Here is a 22824-nt window from a genome sequence, read left to right as displayed (position 1 = left end):
TTGAACTGCCTGAGGATCCAGCTATACCTCTCTTGGGCATATACCCAAAAGATGCCTCAACATATAAAAGAGACACGTGCTCCACTATGTTCATCGCAGCCTTATTTATAATAGCCAGAAAATGGAAAGAACCCAGATGCAATTCAACAGAGGAATGGATACAGAAAATGTGGTACATCTACACAATGGAATATTACTCAGCTATCAAAAACAACGAGTTTATGAAATTCGTAGGCAAATGGTTGGAACTGGAAAATATCATCCTGAGTGAGCTAACCCAATCACAGAAAGACATACATGGTATGCACTCATTGATAAGTGGCTATTAGCCCAAGTGCTTGAACTACCCTAGATCCCTAGAACAAACGAAACTCAAGACGGATGATCAAAATGTGAATGCTTCACTCCTTCTTTAAATGAGGAAAAAGAATACCCTTGGCTGGGAAGGGAGAGGCAAAGATTAAAACAGAGACTGAAGGAACACCCATTCAGAGCCTGCCCCACATGTGGCCCATACATATACAGCCACCCAATTAGACAAGATGGATGAAGCAAAGAAGTGCAGACAGACAGGAGCCGGATGTAGATCGCTCCTGAGAGACACAGCCAGAATACAGCAAATATAGAGGCGAATGCCAGCAGCAAACCACTGAACTGAGAATAGGTCCCCTATTGAAGGAATCAGAGAAAGAACTGGAAGAGCTTGAAGGGGCTCGAGACCCTAAAAGTACAACAATGCCAAGCAACCAGAGCTTCCAGGGACTAAGCCACTACCTAAAGACTATACATGGACTGACCCGGGACTCTGACCCCATAGGTAGCAATGAATATCCTAGTAAGAGCACCAGTGGAAGGGGAAGCCCTGGGTCCTGCTAAGACTGAACCCCCAGTGAACTAGTCTATGGGGGGAGGGCGGCAATGGGGGGAGGGTTGGGAGGGGAACACCCATTAGGAAGGGGAGGGGGGAGGGGGATGTTTGCCCGGAAACTGGGAAAGGGAATAACACTCGAAATGTATATAAGAAATACTCAAGTTAATAAAAAAAAAAAGAAAAAAAAAGAAATTATTGCTATAAAATGAAGAACAATTTGTTGCAATTGTTGATTTTTTCAAACTAAAACCACAATGCTACTGCAGAATCTCCTTTTCATTCTCTTTGTTAATGATTTTGAAAGTTTGTGCAATTATGAAATATTGCTATAAAAGTGTCCTGGCAGAAAAAAAAATTCTCATATCACAGCCATGCAAAAATAAAAAATTCAGGATTCAGGTACGAAGACCCAGGCCTAAGTAATGAGGGCTCAGATAGCACTCTGGAGCTCCCCAGGTACTTTAGGTAGCAAGGAGGATTAACTTGCATCAAGAATTGTTTCTAGCTAGAGATTAGAAAAAGGAAGGTTTAAAAAATTAGATGCAAAATTACTTCTTAGAAGCTCACAGTTCAAATAAATCTTAGGAAAAATATTTCATTATGACGATCAGAAACCATATAGAATTAGGTAAGGTTATAAATTCACATACAATGATTGGGGCTCGCGGGAATGTGAGTAATCTTCAGTGAAGTTTAGAAGTAACATTGTACAAATCCTTAAACTCTAAGAGGTATTAGTGTTTGTAGAAGCACAAAATACGAAATATGAGTATATGAAATATTTAATGCAATAAGTATTCTTCTTAAATTTACATACATAAGGAAACGGAAATAATTTTAAGATTACATGAAAATATTAGTATATAATTCTGCAACTACTAAATTATGGGAGACTGTGTTTTATAAACACACCCAATTTTCTCAGGACCTCAGGCATGCTACCCAGCCCACTCCCTGCTCCCTTTCTTCTACTTGGCTTAGATGGATTGCAGCCACCAGCACTGACCCAGCTTCTCTGTCCTACCCACCTTTGCTCTGGGATTGGCAGTGTAAGGTGCCCACTCCTGGGACCTTCGAATCCATGAATAAAGGACACACACTGAGCTTGTCACTTTACAGCTTGCCTTTTGTGCCACAATTGCTGGGCGCAGATACCTCCTCCCTGGAAATGTGTGCTCTTACCAAACCACCATTTGTATCTCTCCTTCCTCTCCAACTCAGTGGCCTATTCCAATCAGCCCCTGACAAACATCTCTGGCAACCAGCACACAGCAGAGCCGCGGGCCCTCTCTGTCCATAGATCTTGCATGATCTTGTTGTTGTGTGCTCCTCATTCCAATGCAAGGCAGGAAAGACCCTCTCTCATTCCCTGCCTCTCTTTCCTCTTGAGAGCCGGAAGTCCCACCTTTACCTTCTGCATGGTAATTAGCTTCCGGCCTTCTTTATTTACAAATTAAGAACCAACTAGGGAAGTAGTCCTTCGTATCAGCACCTCTCCTTACAGGGAACATGTATTTCAAGTTATGATAAAACATAAAATTTATGTAATTTTATTTTATGTTCATGGGTATTTTGTCTACGTGTATTAATCTATGCATCATGTAAGTGAAATGCCCATGAAGTCCAGAAGAGGTAATTAGCTACTCCGAGACTGTAATTATTGCATACAGTTAAAAGCTGCCATATGGGTTCAGGGAATCAATCCTAGGTCCTCACAAAGGGAAACTAGTACTCTTAATTGTGGACTCATTTTTTCAGTCAGAAGTCTGGAGAAGCCAATTAGAATCAGATAGCTCGTTGAGGAGTCTTGAGCCAGAAGAGCTGATTTGAACCACCCAGCAAGAGTTCAGAAAACACAAGACAGGGTTAGTTTATTCAGCAGTAAGTCTTCAAGACGACGATTACATCCAATGAATAAAAGTTACTTTTACCACATTATAGTTGGTTAGGTAATGTATTTCATTTCCTATGAGTATTATATGTCTTATGTATTTTATTCTGATAAAAGAAAACATGTTTTCTTTTTATGGGGAAGGTTCAATGGGCTATTTATCTTGATCCTTGATTTCATTTGGTACCATAGATTCACATTTAAGTATCTTCTTTCTCTCACTCCCTCTCTGCCATTTGTCTCTCAAGAGTGTGTTCTATTACAACTATTTTTTTCTTGTTGAACATCTATTTTTTATGTCTTTTGAAAGAGAAAATACATAAAGATTGCAAATGAAAGTAGTTAGGGTTTACTTAGGTGGTTATAGTTGTAATAATAAGTACTGCAATTTTTTTCTTTTCTTCTCTTTTTTTTTTAGAATGGCTATTATCTTTATTTTTTAATTAGCTATATTTCTTTATTTACATTTCAAATGTTATTCCCTTTTCTTTATTTACATTTGAAATGCTATTCCCTTTCCTGGTTTTCTATCAATAAGCCCCCCATCCCCACCCCTCCCCCATATGTGTGTTCTCCCCTATCCATCCACCTTACTGCCCTGACTCTGACGTTCCCCTCACAAGCAACATTTCTATTTGTTCAAATCCTACCCTTGGTCTTAAGAGGTCGGAAATGGAGTTTCCCAGTTTTTAATACCAGAAAAGTCTGTCTATATAAATAAAATTGTCTTTTGGGGTGCCTTATTGTGATTCATTGTCTCAGAAGCTCCCGTGTTGTTCCCTGCTCTGGGCATCCAGCGAAACTGAAGGAAGTGATGCTTCCTTTGGGGAAGATAGCAGGCAAATTTCTCCTCTCTCCTTTTCTGTCATATGTCTCCTGTCCTACTTAATGTTTCTAAGAGACGTCCTCGAGTTTCTGCAACGTTGGTGGACTTTCTTCCTCTCCAACCATGTTGAATGACAGTTCTAAAAGTAACTTTTATTTGCAAAATGTAATTGTCATCTCAGTGGCTTACTACTGAATAAGCTCACCCTTTCTTATTCTTTTTGAACTTTGACTTGCTGGACCAACTCAGCTGTTCTAGTCAAAACTCCTTTACAAGTGGACTAATTCAATCTGGCTTCTCTAAACTTCTGACTGTATTGTTCTGCTTGTCCTCAAACTAACTGACAAAATGTGTTGAGGCCTGCTCTTTTTAGTGTAACTGTAGCCTTTTTTAAAAATACAGTCTCAGTTTTATTCATAAGATAAAATAAGTTCAGGTTTTCAGATTCTACTTTCCAAATGTAATTATCCATAGCTAACACTAAAGAATGTTACCAATAAGTGAAAAAATTATGGTTGAATCACTTATACCTGTTATGTCAATATTCTGAAATTCCCCTTTTCACCACCTGTCACCAACCTTCTTAATTTACTCAGGACCAGTCTGATTAAAGGCTGTCTGATAATACTTTGCCTAGTACTGCACTGCTTGCCTTCAAACATGTGAACTTGGTTTTTCATAGAAAAAGCCTGCCCTGAGGACAGACCAGTTCCATAATTTGGTTTTCCCTTATGTTCAAAGTGTACATTCATTATAATGGTGTGCATTCAATATTCTTGCTTAACTGAGATTTGGTGTATGCCTGGTTTGTGTGTCAATTCCCAGACCCAAAAATATGTTCTAATCTTCCGGTTCTGTTTCATTCTCTAGGTTACCTGCAAACTCTATATAACTGTTCTGGTAAAGATTCTTCTGTCTATCTCTCTGTCTGTCTGTATCTCTGTTTGTCTCTGTCTGTCTGTCTGTCTGTCTGTCTGTCTGTCTCTGTCTCTGTCTGTCTGTCTCTGTCTCTGTCTGTCTATCTCTCTGTCTGTCTGTATCTCTGTTTGTCTCTGTCTGTCTGTCTGTCTGTCTCTGTCTGTCTGTCTGTCTCTCTGTGTCTGTGTGTGTGTCTGTCTGTCTGTCTGTCTCTGTCTCTGTCTGTCTCTGTCTGTCTGTCTGTCTGTCTCTGTCTGTCTGTCTCTGTCTCTATCTGTCTGTCTGTCTGTCTGTCTGTCTGTCTCTGTCTCTGTCTGTCTCTGTCTGTCTCTGTCTCTGTCTCTGTCTGTCTGTCTGTCTCTCTGTGTCTGTGTGTGTCTGTCTGTCTGTCTGCTGTACCATCCCTTGTCTGTTTTCATGAGGGTTGATTATATCCTATCTCTGACTTATTTTGTCAAATATCACTGATACCTGCCTCTGATTCATCACTTTGTCTGCGCCACAATTAGACAGGACTTTCAAACAGGGCTGATTCCTTCTATGAACTAACCTTACCTACAGTGTTTGGGATTAACGGTGTTTACTAAGAGCTTGTCTGTATTCCAATCAGACAAATTAAAGGTGTGTGGAATGTTTGTATTCCAGAGCAATCACATAGACATAGAATGTCATTTGGTGTGATACCTTGATAGAGTTGCTGGATTAAAATGTCTCTATAATCATGGGTACTTTTCTGTCAACTTGAGAAAAGTTAGGGTTATTTGGGAAGAGACACTCTCATCCAATATATGCCTCTAAAATATTTGTCTGTAGGTTACTCTAGTTTACATATTATTAATGAATATTAATATGGGATGGTACAGCCCACTGCCAATCATGGTACTCATGGGGTAGCAGTCTTAGATCATGTAAGAAGGCAGGATGCAAGCCAGTAGCCAGCATTTGTACACGGCCTCCGCATCATTTCCTGCCTCCAGGTTTCTGCCTTCAGCTTCTGCTCTGATTCCCTTCAGTGATAAATTGTGATCTACAGTTTTAAAATGAAATGAAGCCTCTTGTTCCAAATTTGTTTTAGTCATGGTGTTGTATCTCAGCAATAGAAAGCCTAAATTAAACACCTGGCAAATATACATTGAAATGGTTTTAATATGCATAATTCTAAAGAAGTGTTATTAAAGTGTAGTAAGGGCAAGTCTCACCACTGCTATTTGCAGTCAATACTGGAAGGAGCAAAAGTTAGAATAAAGGAAAATAAATATACAGAAAAACATATAAAACATAAAGATTAGAAAGAGGTCACTTGCATTTAGTATGATCATAGAAATCAGGAAGGGAAAGCACTACATATGTACATATGTACAAAAATGATTGCATTGATACTAACCTGCATTGAAATAAGACCAATATAAAAATTCACTTTTTATAGCAACATTTAAAAAATTTAAATTACCTAAAATTACTGCTATGTATGGTGTGCAAAAAATTGTAAAAATGTTACTAAACATTAAATTCTTAACAATGAGGTACATTTCTGTGCCAATGGTTAGCCTACAAGTATATTGTAAAGATATTGGTCTCTAGAAGTTCACACTAGACTAAGGATTCAGGGATTGTAAAATCTATGTAAGATAGCAAAGAATTATAAAAAGTTTAAGTCTCCCTAAAGAAGAAAAATGTAGAAAAAGAAATCTCTTTTTTGTCTCCATCTTTTTAAAATTGGGTATTTCTTATTTACATTACAATTGTTATTCCCCAGTTTCCAGGCCAACATCCCCCTAATCCCCTGCTTCCCCTTCTATATGGGTGTTCCCCTCCCCATCCTCCCACCATTACTGCCATCACCAAAACAATCCTGTTCACTGGGCGTCTCTTAAACCTAAGAACTATTTTAAGTTGTAATAATTCAGACCATGTAAAAAGTGAACAAATGAGAAATTTGATAGAAAGAGAACTGCGTAGCCAGCAATAGATGGACACAAACACAGGGCTTGACCTAGGACTGAAATAGCAAAATGAGTATCAATTTTTTTTTGTCTATAGGAAAATAAAAATGATGAGTTCTTTCACAACTTATCCATATTTCAAGCCATCGGCATTTAACTCAAAATGCCATCGACAAAGATACTAAATGAATAGAAAAAATATAAATGACAATGATTACTATTTTAATCTATATTTTGAGGTGGTACATTTATTTCCCTATCTATAAGAAATTATCACCATTCAGTTAAGATTATTTTAACCTACATATATTAAATTCAAAATCTTCTGTTCATTTAAAGGTGACTTTTAACTGAACTCATAAAATTGAGGAAGTATTTGTCATGCATTTAACTTGAACATACAACATAATAAAATTTTAAGGGAAAAGAATGCTTTTGAACTCTGCTGCTGAATGACAAAGTGACAAAAATTGTTTCTCATTTTTGTTGTTTATTTGCTAATTTTTTCTCTTATTCTCCAATTTAAATAGAGCCCAGGAGTGATAAAGTGGTGATGGTATCTGTTATATATTGTGTTGACCACTACAGGCAGATTAGAAAATCTCAATGTGAAAGTACACATTTCTGATACATATTCTGGGGTGAAAACTGTCTAGTCCATTAGTTTAATAGCCAGGCTTCTTCTGTTCATGACTCCGCTTCAAGATAAAATGTTAAAAATAGTCACTAGCTTTGACTCAGCCAAGAAGTCACAGAGCTGTGAAACTTGTCACAAGGCCTGCATGAGTTCAAGGACAAAACCCAAAGATATTAAGGGCCTTGCCGAGGCCTGCATCAGTTCACCATATAAATATTCAGAAGAATGCCAATCCTGCACAAGTATTTCCCAGAAGAAAGACAAACTGAATCTCATTATTAATCTAAACAAAATGAGACCTTAATGAGGTTCTATTTTATACTGCTCAGTAAAATATGAAAATGCAAATAAATACAAATAAATAAGTAAACTTTGTCAATACAAATAGCAGACCATATCTCAGAAATTCCTAGTGTGTGGGTATGTAATTGTTAATTGATAAACCTTTCTAGTAAATAATTCATCGTTATCTTGTAAAGTTGAGAAACTGCTTGGTCTTTGAGAATCTAGTTCTGTATGCATGATGAGAAATATATATGAAAATATGCTATTTCATTGGGCATCAGGGAAATGTAAATCAAACCTGCAATTTTCCTACACCAGTTGGAAGGGGAATTATAAGCACAAATGCTAGCAAGCACAGAGTAGAGAAAGAAATCATGGGTACTGTTGATATATATATACATATATATATATATATGTATGTACGTATGTAAAGACACTATTGAGAACAGTATGGCAGTTGTCAAAACACTAAATTTTAAGTGCCCTGTGATCCAACTATTTTTCTTTGAGATACCAATGAAAGTTATGTCATTTTTTTGAGAGAAAATTAAATAGGAGTTTGTTCCACTTTTGTTCATGGTATTTTCAGATACTATACTTACTTGAGCAATACTCAAAGACTAAGAACTAACCAAATAACTCATTAACAGGTTCATAGATGATGAAAATATATTACTCACAGGAAATGGATTGTTACTTATCCATATCTGCTCATATACATCAAAATGCAATGAATCAGAGAACGCTATGTTAAATGAAACAAATTGCACCCAAAGGAAGACACATTTCACGTATTCATCTTCATATTTGAAATAATAATAAATATATAATTGTGCTGAAAATATAAAATTGCTTTAACATGAGTACTACTACTATGTTTAAAAACAAAAACAAAAATAACAAAAAAGACATAGGACTATGAAGCATGGAACAAACTCAATGCCCACAATGAATAGAAAGAATAAGTACGATTTTCTCGCCTGTACTCTCTGTCCTTTAGTTTGTTTGCTGTGATAATGAACTATTAGTTAGAGATGGCAATGACCTTGTGGGTGGAGCCAACTGTTCCTTTGTATCCTAATATGGCCTAGAAGGATATGGCAGGGCCAGGGAGAGAGAAAAAGGACACAAATGAAGAGTCAGGGAAACTTTACCCTTTTTCTCTTCATCATACAGCACTATACTTATGGGTGAGGGCTGCACCCATATGAATCAGTCACCTCCCCGGACCCTATCTCCAAACACCATCATTTGGAAACTGTGTCTCCTATATTTGGAGGAAGACAAAAGCATCCAGACTATAGCACTGCAGAATAATGTACTACATAAACAAATATTAAGGTATTTACCAAAACAAGAATAAATAATGGGAAAATAAACTTAAATGAAAATTATCCAGAGAATGGTGACTTAATTACTATAATCAAAGAACAAATAAAGTTGTGTCGGTATAAGTTTATGTGCTGATATACATATTTTTCATTAGATATATTTGCAAGATTGTTTTTAAGTGTGAAATATACATTTGTAGGCAAGAATTTTTATGGAAAAAGTGTGTAAATAGATAATAGTCATTCACATACCTTTTACTGATAAATGATATTTCTAAATTATTTTTCAATGAATAAGTCCATGTTTCCTATGGATTATGGATTATTTATAAAAATAGAACAACATAGATTCAGTCAGTTACAAGAATTTGGGTCTGTACTACTATTTATTCTCAAATGTAGAAATTATTCTTACTTTTCATTGAATCTATTGGTATGTCACAAATAACCTCAAAATCATACAAACAATTTATATAAGTATATTTATTATATATATACACATTTTATTATATATACATATATATATATAACCTTAGAAGTTATATAATTAACTTCCTGAATAACATTGAATATAATGTAGTATTAATAGATGTAACTTTTAGGAGGATAATTGTATAGATTTAATGGTTCATATGCACTACGAATCCATGTGCTACTTCTAAAGAGAAAATTTCGTCATAATAAACTTTCATGTACCATATGATATTAGTGTAAACACTTATCCTTGGATCAATGTTAATAGTTTAAAAAATAATATCCGATAAGCATGGTCACAGAAAGTTCATTTCTTTAAACATTAAGTAAATGTTTGCTGTGCTCTTGACAAATAGCTAATATGTAGCTTAGAAACAAAACACAGTGACATTGAAAATAGCTTTAGTGTTCCTTAGGTTCTATAGGAAATAATATTCATTAACATAGAATCAAAGCAAGGAGGCCAATTAAGCAATTAGGTTTTGCTCTCACTTTGGTATAATATTTTAATTATATAAATAAAACAAAGCTAAAGTTGCACAGAATTTATCTCTTGCCTTATTCAACATGAATTCAACAGTTGGATAAAATAATTGAGTGTAGAGTTAAGAGATTCAAATCCCTCTCCTGTCCTTATCTTTTTATATATGCTGGTGCCCTTAAATAGGCATCTGTTTGAGCATATTTGTTTTTTGGAGTCATTGTTAGTTTTGTAAGGTAACTTTTATTATTTTTCTGTATATTTCAGTATAACATAAATACACAACATGATCTTATCCTTCTCTATGAAGTAAAATACGAACGCATGCTATTTTTTTTGAAGAAAATCATTCATTATCTTTTGGAGAAGGCAGAGGCTGAAGTAGTATTTGACACCAGGTTTCAATGACAGTGACTGTGTGGGAACTACATATTAACATTGAATAGGAAAAGGTAATATTTCCATTATTATAGAGTAAAACTAGACACAGGATTACACTCAGGAAATAATAAAAACATTACTCCTCTCAAACATCCCATTTGGTTAAAATTAAGAGTGAGAAGAGAGGGCATTCATGCTAGTCACAAAACACTTAATTTTATCTCACAACTTTGTAAAACTAAAGCAGAAAAGCCAAACAGAATTTCCAGACATAATAGAATGTATCTGTATTTATTAATTAACTATATAAAATTGTTACATAATATAATGTAAAATTTTAATGGCAAGGAGTAAAAAATGATCCAGTCAATTCATGACGAATAAGCATGAGCACCTAAGTTTGGATTCCCGGTTCCCATGTAATGTTATTCATATCAGCCATGTCTGTAACCTAAGCACTTGGGGATGTGGTCCCCCTGTGGACTAGATTAGCCTAGTAAGAGCACCACTGGAAGGGGAAACCCTTGATCCTACCAAGACTGAACCCCCAGTGAACAGGATTGTTGGGGGAGGGTGGTAATGGGGGGAGGATGGGGAGGGGAACACCCATATAGAAGGGGAGGGGGAGGGGTTAGGGAGATGTTGACCTGGAAACTGGGAAAGGGAATAAAATTGAAATGTAAAGAAGAAATACCCAATTTAATAAAGTTGGAGAAAATAAAAGCAGGTGTAGCTCATTACATGAGCTCCAGGCTCAGTAAAAAATACATATCTCAAATACAATAGATTATATATGTAATATATATGTATATGTATATATATGTAGAGAGAGAGAGACAGAGACAGAGAGAGACAGAGGGAGAGAAAGAGACAGAGAGAGAGACAGAGACAGAGAGAGATATAGATAGATAGATAGATAGATAGATAGATAGATAGATAGATAGACAGACAGACAGACACACAGACAGACAGACACACATATGGACAGAGGCATAGCTGAGTAGATGAGCTCCAGGTTCAGTGACAAACCTTAGCTCAAAAATAGATAGGCTTCCTTCTTTAATTTCTTTGGGTCTATGGAGTATAACATGAATATCTTGTATTTTGCTTTTGGGTCTGGGTTATTTCACTTAGGATATTGTTAAGATCCATCAATTTGCCTATAAAATTAATAATGTCTTTGTTTTTAATAACTGAACAGTATTCTGTTGTACAGATGTAGCACATTTTCTTTATCTATTCTTTGGTTGGGGGACATCTACATTATTTCCACTTTCTGGCTTATAAGTAAAGCTGCTATGAACATAGTTGTGCTAATATCTTTAAGGAATTGAAGAGCATTTTTGGGGTATATGCCCAGTAGATGTATAGTTGGGTCTTGAAGTAGAACTATTCCCAGTTTTCTGAGAAACCACCAAATTGATTTCCAAAGTGATTATACAAGTTTTCACTCCCACCAGTAATGGAGTTTTTTGATCTTAGCCATTCTGATGAGCGTAAAATAGAATCTCAGAGTTGTTTTGATTTGCATTTCTCTGATGACTAAGGATGTTATACATTTCCTTAATTGCACTTCAGACATTAGAGATTCCTCTTTAGAGAATTCTGTTTAGCTTTGTATTCCATTTTTGACTTGAGTTATTTGGTTTGTTGGTGTCAAACTTCTTGAGTTCTTTATAGATTTTGGATATTAGCCCTTTGTCACATGGGGAGTTGGTGAAGATCCTTTCCCAATCTGTTGGCTGCTGTCTTGTTCTATTGACAGTGTTCTTGCCTTACAGAAGCCTTTTAGTTTCATGAGGTCCAATTTATCAATTGTTAATCTTAGAGCTTGAGACATTGGTATTCTGTCCAGAATTTGTCTACTGTACCAAGGAGTTTTGAAGCATGGATAAAATAATCATAGAAGGCAAATGAATGGAGGGACACTTTGGGAGACCAGAGGGAAAGAGCATGAGGGTGTTCAGGATCAGGTGTGGGGAAGGTAGGAGCGATGTCCAGATGGTCAAGAGAATGAATGATAATATGCAACTGATAAGGTTAGGGAGGTCAGGGGAATCAAGAGGACATGACAGAGGCCAAAGGTATGGGAGGCACCCAAGAATCAATGGGAATGACCTTGACTGAGACTCATAGCAGTAGGGATAAAGAACATAAAGAGGCTACATTCTTAGCCTCGTAGGACTGACAGTGGAGTGATGGAGACATCAACCCACCCACAAAACTTTCAACAGAAATTTATCCTGTCTACAAGAAACGAAGGGACTGGGGATGGAGCAGAGAATGAGGGCACTGCCACTCTTTAACTGAGCCAACTTGAGAGCCATCTCATGAGGAAGCACCAATTCCTGATACTATTAATGATACTTTGTAATATTTGCAGACAAGAGTCTAGAATGGCTGTCCTCTGAGCAGCTCCACCCAGCAGTTAACTCAGATGAATGTAGTGACCCACAGCCAAACAGTGAATGGAGCTTGATGACTCTTATAGAAGAGTAGGAGGAAGGATTGCAGGCCCCAAAGGAGAGAGGAAATTCACAGGAAGACCAACAGAGTCAAGAAACCTAGATCCTTGGGTCTCTCACAGACTGAACTACCAACCAAAGAATATATGCAGGCTGGAAATAGAGCCCACTACCACCACCACCACCACCACCAGATTCTTCACAGGTGTAGCCAATGTAAAGCTTGGTCTTAATGATCCCCGACAACTGGAGCAGAGGCTTTACCAAAAGCTGTTTCTGTTTGTGGGATATGTTCTCCTAGCTGGGCATCAGTGGGAAAGCATGTGCCTAGTCTGGTAGATACTTGAGGTGCCAGGTTCCCTGGGGGTCTCCAGCCTCTCAGAGGACAATGGGAGGGGGAGAGGAAGGAAAAACTGTTGGAGGAAATGAAATAAAGGAAGGGCAGTGCTATGGATAGAAAGTGAATAAATAAAAACAAAAGAATAGATATGCATGCATAGCTATAGATAGATAGATAGATAGATAGATAGATAGATAGATAGATAGATAGATAGATAGATAGATGGATGGATGGATGGATGGATGGATGGATAGATAGATATCAAGTGGAGAATGAATAATGAAGATGATTTTCATTAAGCTGTGGCCTTTAAATTTACAAAGGTGAATAATGTACTCTGATTTACACACTCATATCAATGTACATATAACACACACACACACACACAAAGAAACAAAGGAACAAATAAAGAAAGAAGAAACAATGAAACAAAGAAAAGAATAAAATTGGGGGTGTCAAAGTATTTAGGAAGAAGAGATAATTTCAGGTAGAAAATAGAATGAACTATTATATAAGTCTGGTTAAAACTGTTGTAGGTTGTCAATTATCATTAGAATAAAGAAATGAGATCAAATATAGATGTATGTACACATTGGACCACTCTGAGAAAACCAAATTAATCCTGCACAATTTAAAATTCATAATTTGATTTTGTCATTCAAAGTCAACACTGAAATTTCAAACAAAAGAAAAGCAAATCAATGCAAAACTTGATGAACTTACTTAACTAAATATTGCATTTATTTACAAGGAATAAACACACTGTGATTGTTTATATAATTAAATAATGTCACATATTTAAACATTTGTTAAATGACTGAATAAATGAAGGTATATCATAAAGTATCTTCTAATACTCTAATTTTAAAACAAACTTATTATTTAAAAAGGGAACCTGGATTGTGCTAAGGGGCATGTGCAGAACTCAGAGCATAATTTTGTGACTTGATCCTCTCCTGGAACCTTTAAGGACTTCCCAGGGTCTAACTTGACTTAACAGACCTAAGCAAATAATCTTCTTTAACAGGACTACACAGAAGCGGGGCCTTTAATTTTGTTGTTACAAAAATTTTACCTGAATTTTTGGAGCAGTGTTCTAATTCAGATTGGACAGTTTCCTTATTTTCTGCAATTGACTATGTTCTACTTTTAAAATTTTAAGAGTAATTTTGAATCTTTCATTAATTTTTTGGAATAGTGCCCGGAATTTATGCTAGGGACATACACGTATCATGCTAAAACTGGGTCCCTCAGCCTGCAGTGTTCTTATTTATGTCATGAACTTAAACAGTTGAGAAGAACTCATGCTTTGGCAATGACCTAAATTATCACTGAAGTTCTGTTTTTGATGACATGAATGTCTTCTCAGGGAACCAGTCTTTACATAAAACTTCTGATCCTCTAAAGACATCCCGCATGTGTCTGTATAAGATATTAATGGGATTTTTCATTGTCTGTGTTCTGAATTTAAATATCTTTTTCAGTCAGCACTTCTGATATCATAGTGGGAGACTCATGTATTATCTGAAGGAATGTCTATATTAAAATGTCACAAAAATAGAATTGAAAAGTAACCCTGGTGTGGTCTTTTATTTGATTGTAAGGATATTTTGGCAAACGGTATCAGTTTTAAAAAAAATTGTGTGGGCTTGGTGAGGCTTCTGATCTTTTCGATATGAAAACCTTTCTGACAAAATGTGACTCACTTTTGTATGAATGTACAGATTTCTTACAGCAAAGGCTTTGGATCTCTTTTTCAGTCTCTCGTTTAATTTTATTATTTCATCTTCTCTTTTAGCAAAATTAAAGGAACCTGTAGTATGTTAAGGGAAATACTAAAAACATTTGGATTATCAGACATTTTAGTCATAAAGCTTCTCAGTTTCCACATCGCTATTAATACCAATAGTTACTGAGGGAGTGGTAAACAGCAGCCTTAGCCCTAGACTCTTGTCAGTGTTTATATTAGCACCAGGCACATATATTAAAGGTAGATACAAATATTTCATCCGCATTTTTGCTTGATTGATTTTATTTGTCATATTCAGACAGTCCCAAATGAAGCAACAAATGATAGCTAATCAATCCTCCAATACCAGATCATTCTTTATTGTGGAATATGATGGGCTAAAACATTAGTTTCTCCAAAATAATTACCTTGCCAAGTAAAAGTGTTCTATCTCCTCAGAGAGCAACTCAAGGCTGGAAATATAATTTGTTTGCATGGCTCAATGAAATGAGAAAGCTTAGAATACTGTCTAAGCATATGAAAAATAGAACAAATTAAAATAGAAATATAGAGAGTGCACTATGCTCTATGATTGTCAATCATCTTCTAATTGTAAAGGAATGCCACTATTTTTTTAATTAAAAAATTAATTTTAAAATTTAAAAAATACATACATAGTCACTCTACATCCCATTCACTGTGCCCGTCCTGATCACCCCCTCCCATATCTCCCCCTCTTCTCTTCTGACCAGGTGTTTCCCCTCCCCAGGCTAGCCCTTCCCATATGTCAATTCTCTGCTACTCAAGGTAATTCTTTTTTTGCTTTTAATCTCATTATTTTATTATAACAATATCTGAATCTATTGCAGGATAATTGATCACATTTTGAACCTTAGACAAAAATGGGGAAATGTTGCAGGATATGTGATTGCAGATTGTGAAAAGTCTGGAAAAGCCTGTTTCTTGTTTGTGGTATGGCTTAGCCCTAGCACATCTCTTTAGCCCAAGAGTCCTCTGTAAGCAAGAGCACAATAAATAGGTTACGAGGTAGAGCAAGCAACCAGTTGACAGGGGGTGAAGATAAAAAAAATGCAGGAAAGAGAAAGGAGTGTCTTTGAGCTGAAAAGGTATTTAAAACAGTAAGGAAAAAGCTTTTTCTGTTTGGGATATTAGTGGAGTAGGAGGGTCAGCTGGGTGCTTTCTCTGCCCTTCTGAGATAGTAGGCTTTTACCACAAGGTCTGGCTCCTAAGTTTTCATTTGGTAAATCAAACACTTAAGATTTTGTTTTAAAAACAATATAACTCAGTTTGTATAAAGGAGGGAATCTTGGAAAACATTTTTTTGTTTCTTGTCTCTTCATTTGGACCTCTATCATATTCCGATTGGGGCTGATTTGGAAAGAAATACATAGTTAGCATCATGGTGATTTTCTTTTATTCCTTTTCCATTATTGAAAATAGACTTTTTCTAACAATACATTTCCCACTCCTCACTCTTCTCAGTTCTTCCCCACCTCCTCGTCCATCTGGCCTGACACACATTCTGCCTCCTTGTAGAAGACAAACAGGCAGCTAAGGAACAATGATAAAATAAAATTAGAAAAGTCAAAACCAAATGATTTGCAATATGTCAAAACAACCAATCAATCAACCAAAAGTTAGCCAAAACAGCATAAGATACACATATAGGTCACACACTCAGGAAACCCCAAACTGGAATCTTGGAAACTATAATACACAAGCATAGACCCTGTAATGTAGAAAACAAAAATAAAGAAAAAGCAAACAAACAACATCATTATTGTTAGGTTTCAAACCTGGAACAAATGGCTCAAGTTCCTAGTTAACATATCAAAGCCTACCTGGCTGCCAGGGTCTACCAGCATTCCTCATCCCCTACTTGTTAAAAGGTATGTTTAGCATACCCTCTCCTTTACCCTGAACTTTTCCTTCCCTATGTAATCCAAAGATTTTTGGTACCTTTTTTGTTTTTTGTTTTGTTTTGTTTTGTACCTGGGCTACTGCCTCTAATTCTGCGCTCACCCTTCTCCCTTCCCCTCCTCTTCCTGGAAATGACCCTGTTCCGGGTCATGAACACTCTGGACATTCCCTGAGGTTCCTACCTGTCTCTATGCTCTCCCACATATCTATAATACGCTTTTTCCTCTACCATACCTAGGAACAGTCATGTTCATTTCGGGTCCTTTTGCTTTTTCTTTTTTAATAACTTGTCTTTTCCTCCCTCCCTCCCTCCTTCCTTTCTTTCTTCACACTTGATTATGAAACAAGAAATTTGAGAAAAGCCATTGAATTTGATGTTTTTATTGGCTATCCACACCTAGACATATGGCCTACCCTTAACATTAGTTTGTTTTCTCTGAGTGAGACTCAGTTTTCCTGAACTTATCTTTTATTTGCAAGCAACTACCAATTAAAAAAAACACTTCTGAGTTATGGTTAGGGGCTTGTATCCTCTGCTTTCATCTCGAAGACCCCACCTTTGCAGAGTTGTGCAGACCTAAGCATCCTGCCTTAGTTTCAATGAGGTCATGTATGCACCAGCTCAACTCTGGTTTTCCCCCAGGTACCTGACTCACCTAATCTCAAATTCTTGGCCACCCATTGAACATTGGGTCTGAGTTCAATCCCATGAAGTTAACTCAAATCAAATATTGGTTAGTTTTACAAGTTGTGTGGCCCTATTATACATTTATAGCAAGGAGGCCACTTTGTAGCTGGGTAGGTTTTATGCTGTGTAACTTAGAGTACTATGAATATAGGTATGAAGGACATGGGTTGGCACCAGATCTACTTCTCTGTGTTCCATGAGTGAAGTATTATCTACAGCAATCTTGCCTTACTATCAGTTTGTCAAGAGCCACCAATAGCCTTGGAAACAGGCTAGGTCACTTGTGGGTTCTTATCAAACATCTTTATCCAAAAAGTCATTTAGATCTAACCCATTCTTGGTACCTGAGTCTTCATTTGGTGACAAGAGATATACAACTTGGGCTCTGTGTCTTCCCATTATGTGATTTTATTTAGAATATCACATATGTGTATGTATTATAGGAAAGAATATGGCTATTTTAGAAGGATTATTTCTCTTTTAACCCCTACTTTTAAAGTGATTGAGTATTTGACACCAGTCAGAAAACATAAAGCAGATAACATTTTGCTTATGCAATGAACAGAAAACAAAGTCTTAATTGGAAGCATAAATACAAGGACAAATTGTTCCAAAATTCAAAGAGAATTTGAAGCTATTAATAGTCATCCTTTTGCATGTTAATAAATTTACTAAACACAACCAACAAATAAAACAGGACTTACTATGTAAACAGACTCTTCTAGAAAGGATGAAAAAAACTGAAATACTGAGATGAATACAACATTCTGAGAATCAAATGTAAGGGTCAGCAGTTGTAGAAAAATTGCAGGCCTGTCAGATGTGTATACTCTGCTCCAAAACAGATGATAAACAGCTTTGATGACAGCTCAGCTTATTGCTTCCGTTACTTTGCTAGAACCCTAAGCTCTTGTTTCCTCATCTGTAAACAAAATTAGTGAAAGTTCGAACCTAGAAACCCACCTTAGGAATCAAATAATGTTATCATTAAAAAATAGTATGGAAAAGTACAAAAAAAATTACTTATTTGAAAATGGTATTTTAGGAAGACAAAAGTAGTTCATGCCTTCAATTTTAGCACTTGGGGGGCAGAGGAGGCCAGTGTCTCAGGTACGACCAGGCTGACTTACAGAGTTCCAGAAAGCGGGAGTAGACAGGGCTACACAGAAATACCTGGTCTTTAAACCCCTTCCCCTAAAACACACACACACACACACACACACACACACACACACACACACACACACACACACACAGAGAGAGAGAGAGAGAGAGAGAGAGAGAGAGAGAGAGAGGAGAATGGTATTATAATTCAAATGTACATTGTTTAAAGGTCTTTCACACTTATAGGGCAATAACATATTTTTCTCCTTCAGGTAGGAGAGAGGTATCTTCTGAAAGTTCTTATTGAAGGAGTTAAGAGAATAACACTCTTTTCACATCAATCTTTTCCCATAGGTACCGATACCATCATAACAGTCAAGGAGAAACACCTTATTAAATGTTTTGCTAGTGAACAGTTCCTTATGAACTGGCATTGTCATCAATCTTCTGCATCGCTGACTAGGATTCCCAAACCTCCATCCCTGCTTAAGCACAAAGGTCATTTCCGTTAAAATGAGTCTTTTAGAAGAACCTTTGATATTCCAAATGTTTCATTGAAAAACAACGCTATTGTGCATTCTTGTGGTATTGTTTTATTTGAGCTGTGTCCTAAACAAAAGTGAATTATAGGCTCGCATTCACTGTGTGCTCTGGGTTCCAGTTCATCTGCCTACTTGCTGTTTGCAGTTGGACAAGTACATTTCTAAACGTGCTTTTTTATCTCTAAAGAAATGAAAAGTATATCAATCTCACAGAATTCTCATGAAGACTGAAAAAGCTCACACATCTCTTTGAACCACCTTGTTTGTAAAGAGCAATGAAAGTCAGGGCTGTTTTCTTTGTCATTGTTGTCTGTAATAATCATAGGGATGCTTAAACGATTTCCATTTTTCTTTTGTATCTATGAAAACTTCAATTGTAACCATACCTTCACAGGTGTGCATACACATACATAGAAACAGATATACACCTCTTCATAGTCTCCTTATGGTTACATAGTCTTTTATTTATTTGTTTCTGAGTATTACATAGACATTTCTATATTATTATATTTTAATTACCTCATGGTCTTACAAATAGATAAATAATTTAATAAGACATGGTCTTACAAATATTAAATAATTTAATAAGGGATGGTGTGCATGCAACATGAAGTACAGCTCAATTCAGTAGTCTCTCAAAAGAATTGGTGCTCATTTTAATAAATATTTTACTCTATTTTATGTATATGAGTGCTTTGTGTGCATGACTGCACATCTGAAAAAGGCATCAGATCTCCTCATAGATAACTGCAAGCTGCCATGTTACTACAAGGAATCTAACTCAGGACCTCTGAAAGAATAGCCAGTTCTCACAACCTCTGCGCCAGCTCTCCAGTGTCTCAATGCTCATTTTCATTAAGCATCACTAAATCTAAGTACACATAGACTTCCCGACATTGCCATGAAAAAATATATAAACAATAATAGGGAAAATATAATAAAATCATAAGCAATGTTGATCAGAATAAGGATTCATCCATTTCTGTTTTCTTATGTTGATTTCCTTCACTAAGAAAAATTAAACAATAAAACACTCTCCAAATCCACCAGTCTGTAACCCATCCACCAATATACAATGTCTTCCTACAGGTGCTGAAAACCTCTCCTAGAGCATGTTATATTTATTCTATACTTTGTATAGGCGATGGTAGGTTTATAATCTGGTACAAGAATATCTTCTTTTTATTATTGGATAATTTACCTATTTACAATTCAAATGTTTTTTATTGGATATGTTTCTTTATTTACATTACCCTTTCCTGGTTTCCTGTCCATAAGCCCCCTATCCCCTCCCCCTCCAATTCTTCTATAAGGGTGTTCTACTCCCCATCCAGCCCCCTTACTGAGCCCCCTGGCATTCCCTTGCACTGGGGGTCCAACCTTGGTAGGACCAAGGGTTTCTCCTTCCACTGGTGCCCAACAAGGCCATCCTCTGCTATATATGCAGTTGGAGCCATGGGTCAGTCCATGTATAGTCTTTGGATGGTGGTTTAGTCCCTGGAAGCTCTGGTTGGTTGGCATTGTTGTTCTTATGAGGTTCCAAACACCTTCAGTTCCTTCAGTTTTTTCTCTAATTCTTCCACCGGGGTCCCGTTCTCAGTTCAGTAACCACTGTGAATGCTGCTAGCATTCGCCTCTGTATTTGACATGCTCTAGCTGGGTCTCACAGGATAGATCTATATTCAGCGTCTGTCCTGGTTTCCCTTCTGGTTTCCCATCCTCCCTCTCCGTGCTTCTATGAGTGTCCTCCCCCCACCTACCCACTCCCGCCTTCCTGCACTGGCACTTCCCTACATTGGGCATTCAGCCTTCACAGAATCAAGGGCTACTCCTCCCATTGATGCCTGACTAGGCCATCCTCTGTTACATATGCGGCTGGAGCCCTGGGTCCCCTCATATGCAACTCTTTGGGTGGCGGTTTAGTCCCTGAGAGCTCTGAGAGGTCTGGTTGGTTGTCGCGATAAATATCAATAATGCACCATCCCACACCAGTGCCAGCTTCGCCGCTTCCATGGCAAGCCCCATGTAGTAACCACTCATCTTAAGGTTCTCTTGTGCCAGATCCTGCTCACGTTTGCAGCCATCTGTAGTTTGCTGGCGCAAATCCCAGTAACCCAACCCAGTAAAATCAAAACTCTAGAGGCTCTTATTTATCAGTTAGATTTATATCAGTAAATTCTCACCCCACAAAACAGCCACACAACGAACTCAGTGATAATTGATATTGATATTAATATAGACAGCCCAACTAGATAAGATAAATTGTTGTGTAATTATCCATCCCTTATAAGATATTCAAAGCTATTTAAAGCCATGCGAAATCTCTTCCTCCATCTTTATTCCTCCTCCACCTTTCGGTCTTTCTGTCCTGTCTGTAAAATTCTCAGCCTGCCTTCCTTTCCACAGCCCAGTCACAGGCTCCTGTCTTATCTTGTACCTGCTCTCACCTGCATATGGACAGCAACCCACGTTTGGTTGATATTGTTCTTCCTATGGGTTGGAAAGCCCCTCAGCTTCCTTCAGTCCTTTCTCTAACTCCTCCATCGGGAACCCTGATCTCAGTTCAATGGATGGCTGTGAGCATCCGCCTCTGTATTTGTCAGTCTTGGGCAAAGTCTCTCAGGAGACAGCTGTATCAGGATCCTGACAGCAAGTACTCCTTGGCATCTCCAGTACTGTCTAGGTTTGGTGTCTGTATATGGGATTGATCTCCAGATGAGGCAGTCTCTGAATGGCCTTTCCTTCAGTCTCTGCTCCACACTTTGTCTCCGTATTTCCTCCCTTGAGTATTTTGTTCCCCTCTTAGAGGGACTGAAGCATCTATGCTTTGGTCTTCCTTATACTTGAGCTTCATATGGTCTGTGAATTGAATCTTGAATATTCTGAACTTTGGGGCTAATGTCCTTCAATGGAGGAATGGATTCAGACAATGTGGTACATTTACACAATGGAGTATTACTCAGCTTTTAAAAACAATGACTTCATGAAATTCTTAGGCAAATAAATGGAATTAGAAAAGATCCTGAGTGAGGTCACCCAGTCACAAAAGAACACACATGGTATGTACTCAATGATAAGTGAATATCAGCCCCAAAATACCTTCTAAAAACGTTCTTTTCATATTTTCCAACAAAGTCTCATTGCTAAATTCAAAGGGCAACATTCAGTCATCTTTGTATCTGACATGTCTAGAGCACTGGGCAGGAAGCTTACATTTTTCACTTTAATATACTTTCATAACTTAATATTCAAGGTAGGGCACTTAATTTTTATCTATTCTTGTCTATATGATTCATTCACCTCTGTTCTGTTTTAACTCTTTAGTGTTAGAACATTCAAAACTGCATAATTATGGTTCAATCTCACCTCTTTGAAGTCTTCTATTAGTACTATATAATTTTCAGCCTTTAGAACACACATGCACATGGAAATTCATAAATTGTAAACCTATCTCAGATTTTAAAATGCAAACTCTCCATGCATAATACTGAACTGCAGCGCACAGGTCAGAGTTAACAGAAGTTGTTGTGCAGATCATTCCCACATGTGAATTGTTTTTTCCTCTAGTCAAAGATGCTGCTTTCATCTGTGTGCTTATTAAGATTTTTAACTCTTTCTCCTTTCATTCTCATAGCCAGTCTTAGGATGAAAATACCTTGATTCTATATTTACACACACACACACATAGCTTTACATTTTCTCATTATCGTTGCCTAATTTTCTCCTAAAGTCTCTCAACTACTATCTCTGGTGCATCCCAGTTCCAAGCATTGTCTCAGTTCTCATCCTGCGGACTGCAGCCCCTTCAGCAATCGCATATCAGATGTGATGGATATCAGATATTTACATTTCAATTCATCATGGTAACAAAGTTGCAGTTATGAAATAGCAACAAAATTAATTTAATGGTTGGGGTCACCCAAACATAAGGAACTGTATTAAGGGGTGGCAGCATTGGAAAGATTGAAAACTTCTGC

The 22824-nt window shown here is 37.0% G+C and overlaps 1 long non-coding RNA gene across 2 annotated transcripts in view; it reads left to right on the top strand.

The window, feature by feature from the left end:
• The window catches only part of LOC134481510 (uncharacterized), a 102848-nt gene extending 87469 nt beyond the window's left edge, over positions 1–15379 (top strand). Inside the window, exon 5 of one of the 2 annotated variants that reach the window (XR_010057058.1) lies at positions 15325–15379. This is a non-coding gene — a long non-coding RNA (uncharacterized LOC134481510). The remainder of the gene's footprint in view (positions 1–15324) is intronic. The other variant, XR_010057059.1, reaches the window with a different exon arrangement.
• The last annotated feature ends 7445 nt before the right edge of the window (positions 15380–22824 follow it).

The sequence above is a fragment of the Rattus norvegicus genome, chromosome 13 (assembly GCF_036323735.1).
Source record: "Rattus norvegicus strain BN/NHsdMcwi chromosome 13, GRCr8, whole genome shotgun sequence".
Lineage (NCBI taxonomy): Eukaryota > Metazoa > Chordata > Mammalia > Rodentia > Muridae > Rattus > Rattus norvegicus.
This window is presented reverse-complemented; position numbering and strand designations above follow the sequence as displayed.